General features: G+C 40.5%; 1 long non-coding RNA gene across 1 annotated transcript; it reads right to left on the reverse strand.

Annotated features, from left to right (window-relative positions):
- Positions 1-5,466: 5,466 nt before the first annotated feature.
- LOC311594888 lies at positions 5,467-7,026 on the reverse strand. The gene is made up of 3 exons (XR_014778241.1): positions 6,948-7,026; positions 6,322-6,476; positions 5,467-5,578 (listed from the first exon to the last, which is right to left on the reverse strand). It is a non-coding gene; the product is annotated as an uncharacterized lncRNA (long non-coding RNA).
- Positions 7,027-8,863: the final 1,837 nt, after the last annotated feature.

Raw genomic sequence — 8,863 nt, forward strand, 5'->3', positions numbered from 1 at the left:
GAGGTCTGAGCCAACGTCCTGGTTTTTAGCAGTTGAGTTCCATGGCCCTCACTGCCACTACCAAGGCTCACTTTCCATCCCATCACTCTACATCCTTTTTAAATGCGTGCTACTTGTATGCTTGTTTTTAGGCTCCCTCCTCCTGTGCTGTATTGTTTACTGCTGTGTTTCTGGCATTCAGAGCAGTGAGAATGGCATTTGATAAACACTCACAGACTGTTTGTTCAGTGAATGAACAAACATGCAAATGGAGCTCTGGAAGCATTAGGTAAGTGGTATTGTTGCATATATTAAATTGTAAAAAAAAAAAAAAAAAGGCATAGTGCCCTTTATGGTTTTATTTATCTGTTATATGTATGTATGTGTTTGTTTGTTTATTCACTTTACATCCTGGTTTTTGAGACCCACTCTCCCTTCTCTATCTCCCCTCTCCTACTCCTTATAAAAAGAGAGCCTCCTGCACCCCAACCCAAGCTTATCCAGCCACATCACAACTGAGTTCATCCTCTTCCCCTATGGCCAGGCAAGGCAGTCCTGTTAGGGGGAAGTGATCGAAAAGCAGGCAACAGAATCCATGCCAGAGAGCCCTCGCACCCCTCACTAGTGAATCCACATGACGTCTGAGCTGCACATTTATATAGAGGACCTAAGTCCAACCCATGCATGGTCCATGGTTGGTGCTTCATACTCAACAGACCCCTCTGGCCTTGGTCAGCTGGCTCTGTTGGCCTTCTTGTGGAGCTCCAGTCACCTCCAGGTCCCTTCATTCCTCCCTCATTCCTCCTCCACCACCCTATAATTAGACAACACTCCTACTGGAGGGAGGAGCACACCAACCCGCACACAAAAACTTTGTTATCCTGACTACAAGATGTGCAGGGATAAAAATAGACCAGATAAGGCACAGATTGAGAGAATGTCCAAGCAGTACCTGGTCCATCCAGGGAGCTACCCCATGAAAAAGAGCCATGCCCTGCTATGCTTACAGACAGAGCCTATCAGAATTGTGCTCTGGGAGGCTCCACCCAGCAGAGGTTCGGAAAGAATGCTGAGACTCATGGCCAAACACTAGGTGAAGCATGGGGAATGTATGTTGTTTTTTAATTCGGTGGCATGTGTATTTGAGAATATGTTGGGAGAAATAGGAGGTGAGGTTGATGTGTGACTCACAATCTGTGGCCCTTGCAAGAGTAGTTCCCAGGTAACAGTAAGTAACAAAGGCAATTCCGGCTGCCAGTGCACTTTGCCCATACTGGAGGGCCCAGGGCTCAGAATAGCGTGTGAAAGCATTCATTTACCTTGAGTGAGAATAGGAACATACCTTTTTCTCCTAGATGAATGGGAAGATCAAAGCCAAGAAGAAGTCTTGTGTGTCTCCAAGTGTTAAAGACAAATGTGCCCGTTTTTACAGGGAAGTAGTTCTATCAATGCAAGGGGCTGAATGAAACACAGCCTCATTCAAAGGGAGCCGGAAGTGACGCATGCCCTCCCTGCATTGTGCACCTCCTGGGGAGACCTCAATTGCCGTGGCCAGAGACATGTGTGCAAAGAAAGTTCTGGTCATAGTAAGCACAGCAGCCAGACCCTCTGCTGCCACAGATTGATGCTTTGGTGAAGATTCTGGCATACCAGCTGTCTCCATAACTCTCCAGTTATTGAGGGATTTTAACAGGGAGCCCGGCAGCTCTGGTTTTATTTTTCTTCTGTGAAGGAGCCTGGATGTATGCATGCCCTTGTGAATGGTAGAAAACCCTATCCCTCACAAAACCCATCTCAATGCTACATCTGCATCTACCGCTGAGACCACGAGGCTTGGGAAGTACCTATGCCATCAGATCATCATCTATAGCTTCCTCTAACTCACCAGTGCCAAGAGCAACCTCATCTCTAGACTATGAGTCTTTAACTCAGTATTAGTTGGTCACTGGCACTGTTGAAAGGACACTGTGTCAGCACTAATATATAATGTTATGTCACTATGGGCTATTTTATACAACAATCATGACTTGCACTCACTTTTCCTGCTTTCATCAGCTTTCCAGATAACTTATGAGTTCCATATTCAAGATGCAAGCAGTACAGTAGGGACAGCTTTTGTTCTGTGTCTCCTTCCAGTGTTACATTACTTCAAATTAGGTAATACCACAAAGACACACACAGAAACACACACACACACACACACACACACACACACACATACACACACACAAACACACACAGATGCACACAGACATATACACACAAGACACATACAGAATTCACACAGATACATAGAGACACACACAGGAGACACACAGACACACACACACAGAGAGAGAGAGAGAGAGAGAGAGAGAGAGAGAGAGAGAGAGAGAGAGAGAGAGAGAGAGAGACCCTAGGATAAGTACCATCAAACAAGCCAAGCTAAGCTCCAGAGCCATTTTGAGATAACTCAGTTCTGTGCTAAGGGCACTATAACACAGGCAAGGTGGAAGTTGTTTTATTAAAATTTGACAACTCCCAAACAAAGTGAATACAATTCAAGGTGACACTTTCTGTCAAGAAAATTTCTGCTTCTAGGAGAGGACTTTTTAACACTCTATTCACATTAGAATCACCTGCGAAATTATTTTTAAACTACATCAAGAGGTTATGATTTAATTGGTTTGAGGTGGGATCTGATGAGACGTGAAAACCACTACTCTTGATGGATGAGCAGGAACATGTAGCTTCCATAGAGCCAAGCTAGGAGAGCAGATCTTAGCTTTGAAGCAGTGACTTATATCACTAATAACACACAAACAGGGTAATAGACAAGAGAATGAACATAAATAAAGGAATACAGCATGCTTTGCTGTAAATCAGTGAGGTACGAAAGATGTTCTGTGCAGTTAAAAGGCCTGACTCACAATTTTTCCATGCCCAGTGACTGCTGCTCTGTTCCCTTTTATTCTTCAGGTGATGGTTTTGATAACCTCACTTTTTGTGTTTTACTTTTTCTGTATCTTCTTCCACCGGGAAGCAACTCCCTGGTGGGTCATTCTTCTGCTTTAAGGACACCTCTGATGTATTTAGGTAGGGAAGGAAATCCTTCTAAATACATCTCAAGGCTAACTCGAAGCAGTTTGGAAGGCAAAGAAAATATTGTCATAAAACTGGTGGAGTCAGTACTATTTGGAAATTTCTCAGCAGGATGATGAACAGCAGCAAGTATCACTCAGCTTGTGTTTTACGGCCTTTGAAGCCATTGGCTGTCCTGTGTCATGCCCTCGGAATCTTGGAGGAGCAGTTCTGGTTGACTTCACTGTTTCAACAACTGCTTCTCAGCATCTTACTTATACAGGTTTCCTTGCCCTCTTGTCCACCCTGTCCTTATTGCTTCCCTACTGACACACAAGCTGTCAGAATGCCTACTACAAAACCATCATCCGACCTTTGCAATCATCGAGTTCTTCCTTGGTTGTAAAGTGACATTAATGACCATACTCAGTCCTTGTCTTTCTTGTGTCTGTGGAAATAAAAACTAACCACATGTGGACATGAGAGCCTATTTATTCTGGATCTGCATTATCAGTGGGATGGAATTATTTGTGTTTTAACAGAGATTCAAAGGTTGGAAGAAGAGTGGAAAAACTTTACATTGAACGTAGGCTTCTGTTGTACCCTGACTGGAGATGTTGACCTAGCAAGGCAGTGGCTAAGGTAGGTGGAAGCCAGGAATTGATTGGAAGTAGTTGATGAAAGGTACATAGCTGGTTTCTCTGTTTGGTCCTAAAGTGGAGAGAACAGAATATAGGGTTTATGGGTTTGTTAATTGTTTTTGTTCTCTTGTTTTTCTTGAGTAAAGGATTCATGTGTCCCAAGTTGACCTTAAATCACTCTGGCTCCATCTCCCTAGCTCTGGGTTTGCAAGCACATGGCATGTGGCTCCTAATATGCGATGCTAAAAACTGAACCCAGCCAGGGCACCATGTATGCTAGGTAGGCACTCTACCAAACGAGCCAAATCTCTGACTGCAAGGACAGAAACTAAGAATGCCATCAGTTTTCAATGAAATCTTGGTCATTTGTGGCCACCCATTATCAGAACTACAGTTTGATTTCTAGAAATGTTACAAGTGATGGCTCCCTGACCTCCTGCAAGTCTGATTTATGGTAGGTTGATTCTCCAGATTGGGTATTATAGATAGGGGTAGATTTCTGGGCAGAGTGATGTAGCTTATTGGTCAAAGTTCAGTTTTAGTATGTGATCTAGTCATTATCCATTTGTGTATTTAGTTTCTCAAGCCATTAACAAGTGGTGTATGATGTTATTTAATTTTCTGTTTCTTAATATGTTCCACATACCAGCCACATAGATAGCTCACAAACACCCTGATAATATTTTTCATTAAGTATAACCCTTTAAATATTTATCTTTAGAAATATTTCATAGATGTATACACTGAACACAGAGAATATTCCTCATATTTACCTGGCTATTTCACTTCCTCTTCTTTAGCACCTTTTGTTTCCCCTAGTTAGTTTCATTTCTACTTTCATAAGATATAAATATATATCTTATGTAGGTACATGTACATATTTATATGATTATATGCATCTATATAAAATCTAAAAATCACCAGCAAATGGTGGTGTCTTTTTAAGATTGGCTTAATTTGCTTACTATGATCACTGCCATTTTCTTATAAGCAACATAACTTGATTATGGCTGGAAAAAAATCTGTTCAGCTCAAGACTGAACACTGTTAGAGACACTTTTGTAATTTATACAATCATATTTCCTATGAGATGACCAGGCCTCAGAGAGGCCAGGGGAACACAGAAAATACCTTGCACAATTCTAGTCCCTCACCTAAGAGTCCTTAATGAAGGTCATGAGAAATCCAGAGTTGCAGGGACAATTCAGCACACAGGCCTGGCAGCATTTTCTGCTTACGGGAGCCATTTCCATGTTACTTTGAAAATTCTGCCTGGTACCCTGCCCCTTCCAAATGGTGACACGAGCTGTGGTGTTACATTATGGAGGAATACAATACGTTTCTTCTGCACAAACTCATGGATCATACCCTGCCTCAGGGAACAATGGCCAGGCGCAGTTTTATCAACACTGCATGCTCAACTGTCACTCAGGACTCCACAGTGCCACATTCTCCGCCTTGGCTTTAAATCTGTGCTTAATTTGAAATCACATTCTTGCTTTCGTTATCTCTGGTTCTCCTCCAGAGATCTTATCAGTATGTGCTTAAAGGTAATAATGATTGGGAATTTTATTTTCTTACCAGCGGACGGCAGTATTTGTCATAGAGAGAGATGATAAACTGAAGCTCAAAAAACAAAATCGAACCCCTGCTTGTAATATAGAAGCTGAGACTTCTGCAGGCCTAACTAAATAAATATACACTCCCCCAAAGGCAGCAAGGGAATTGTTTTTTATTATGTTGCAAAGTAGAAGAAATGCTAGCAGAGGACAGAGAGCAAGAGAATGCCTTATAATGCCTTGCAGCTTTCCAAAACACTTTTCAGCCTGAACAAACATTCCTGTTGTTATTGGGACTTCTGTCGAAGCCACTGAATAGGTTCTATTGTGGGTTCATGTCTATAAGGAAAGAAAGAGACAAACGTTCAACCCTATGTCATTTTATTGTCTGTTTTGATGCTTTGCTTTCTGAGGTCTCCTTGGTGGTAGGAGGACTCTCCTCTAAAGTCAAGCACTTCCCGGAGATGGTAAACAACTAGCCCACTGGCGTGGTTTTCAGAAACAAACCCCAAATCCCTCCACCATCAGGCTCTTGTACCTAATCATCCCAGGACTAAGAAAGATCTACATAGCCAATGACAAACCACCGCCTCCTGAGCCTACTTACCCAGCCTTGTCTGTTTCTCCAAATAGAAACCAGAGCAACATCTTTGGTACGACTTTCTCACTTCCCTAGGCGCCTGCCCCCAGTGCTTTCCCAAATGGCTGCAGGGAGCTAGCCACCGTCTTAGACTCTATGAATAAATAACATAGCACCTCTTCCATGACAATCACTCTCTGAACCTTTGGTCTTTCTGTAGCTCAAATTTTTAGATTAAGAGAATCTAAAAGTGTCCAAAGAAAAAGCAAATGGAAATACGTGTTGAGCATTACTGCCACTGCTGAATTCTCAGAGCAGGAACTGGGCCTGGCCAACTTTACCTTGGCCTCTGATGGGGAAGGAAGATCTACCCCAGCTTCAGAAGGGTGTGCCTTCACTTCAGCCGTCACATCACTCATCTCCATTCCCTGAAGTGCATGACTAACCCAATAAAGCCATCCCTAGTGTTTCCTATCATAACACCAGAGATTCGCATACATACATGAGATTGATGTGCAGATGGCTCCTGACTTACGAGGGTCCTGCTGAAGACTGGCTGACTTCACAATAGTACAACAGTGATACCCATGTGGTAGGAATTTTGCTTTCGTCTGACTTTTCCCAGGATAGTGTTACATCATATGGTCTCTTGAGAGTCTGGGCAAGGGTAGAGAGTCATAGCTTGACTACACAGAAGGAAAGAACTGATGTCACAGAGCACTGCATGCTAAGTATGATGCTCAGGTGGTTTGGTTATGTGCACTAAATGCATTTGCCGCATCATATTTTCAACAGACATGGGATGGGTCTATGCGTATCCTTTCATAAGTTACAGAGTACTCATAGGAGGAGGACCATCTGAAAGGTCCATGATCGCATCTCTGAAATACAGCACAAATCTTTCATTCTCTGTCTTTATTCCATTCTAACTTGAACTGAATGGTGATAAAGAATACAGCATTTTTCTCAAAGGACAATTTGCCTTTTAATAATAAGGGCATACTTAATAAAATAAGATTCATATTTAAGAATAACTATAAAAGGTGGTATGAAAACATCCATTATTTCATAAAATTTCTTAACATCTAGGCAAATGTTTTAGCTGTTATAAATTCCCTTTATACATACCTCAAAGCTTTTCAAAAATAGAAAATCCTGGCTCATTTAAGCTGTTATAAATTCTTTTTAATACATATCTCAGAGCTCTAAAATATAAAAATATTAAGATGAAAAATTATGAGTATGCTAAGTCTAGAATTTTAAGTCACTGAAAAAAAATGCAAGTTACTTTAACAGTACTTGTATATAATAGAAATTATCCCCAATTCCCATCTTAAATGAGTTGAATCTTAGAATAACCACAATTATGCTACATTTATTGTTAATTTTGATCCAGTATAATGTAAAACAGGCAACTAAGTATAAACTTTATGATATAACGGAAAAACACATTGACTGTATTTGGACATGTAACACTTTATTTACAGATGTATACAAATACAAATATACACACAATTAGTATTTTCTAATTTTAAATGTATTAACACATGCCTTTGACAAAGGAATTAAACACATATGAAAACTGCTTCAGAGAGAACTAATAAAATAATATATACCTATATATACTTTTTTTGTTTTTATAAGTTATTAATGGTAAGCCATTCAGACAGATGGAAATATGTGGTTTTATTTTCATTTAGCAAGCCAAAGTTTTTTAGGATGAGATTTTCATATAATGTATGTTACTCAAGTTTTCTTCAAAAGTAAAGATTCTGAAGAAAATGGCTGTGCATGGTACATAGCTGTCACATATCTGTGACCAGGATTCAGGAAGTGACAGCAGAGGGATCACGGGATTTTATGACAACTTAGGCTACACAGTGATTTGCAGTCCAACTTGTCACAGAGTAAGACCCTGCCTCAGAAAACAAAAATAAAGAAATAAAAATATTAAAGACTTTGGGTGTTTAACCTAGTTTTCAACATATGTCAGTTGACAACAGGAATCAAGACACATTTGTAAGTTACAGTTGACAATAGGAGTCAAGAAAGAAGCTCTCAGTTTTTTTCTTCTTCTGTGTTTTCTTGGCATTAGTGTTGTTTTGAATGAAGGAAGTACAGAATTAAAAGTAAAAATTCCGTGGCTATCATTAGATGCCAAGGATCCTCCAGAGGCAGGAACTGCAACAAATAGTATAACTATCACTAATTGTGACATATCAGAAGGTGTTGTTGTACACAGAACCCACCTGGACTATGTAGAACTTGGGTTACATTCTATACTTTGAAAGTCATAGAAAAGTATATGGCAAAACATTGTACTTTTACACTTTCTGCTTTTTATATGAAATCATAGTAAATAAATCTGAGGTTCCACAAATAAATCAAGAAGCTCTTTCAAACGAGTTGAAGACCAGTGAGTAACGAGTGGAAAGCGTTAGGAGTTTGTGATTATAAAACAAATAATTGAAAGAAAAGCATTGAGTTCAAAAGCCAAAGCTCTGTCTCTCCATGAGGATTAGTAAAGGCTCTGATGCATTTAAGACTGAGAAGCACAGTGCAGCCACTGAGTCATCCTCAGGTAGTTCCATTCCATCAGGGATGACAGAAGTGAACAGCATCCCTCTCTCCTGAATTCCCAAGGGCAATGCAAGTTGAAAGCTGCATCGCTCTACAGTCCACAAAAAGATCCTAGGGCTTACAGCATGCTCTTTCCAGTAGATAAATATATTTCAGGCTTGAGTGAACATGTATCCTGCACTGTGAGCTGCTTGGCCATCTACGTTTGTATCTGGAATGCCCTTCAAGGTGCCTACTTAAAGGCCAGTGGAAGAAACTTGCAAAGGAAAGCAGTAAAAGAAGATAAAGTACACTGATGAAGCAAAATGTTTTACTGAAAGCTCAGAACAGCCTGGAAATGAAATCCTTTTCACAAAGCTAGTCAGATAATCTTCGTGTTATTTCAGTGTGGAGGTGATTTAAAGCAAGTGTCTTTTCTCCATCCCTGTGGACAATTAACCCCTGTTCTGGATTCTTTAGTCTCT

Source organism: Acomys minous (assembly GCF_964271855.1).
Source record: "Acomys minous genome assembly, chromosome: 3".
Classification (NCBI taxonomy): domain Eukaryota; kingdom Metazoa; phylum Chordata; class Mammalia; order Rodentia; family Muridae; genus Acomys; species Acomys minous.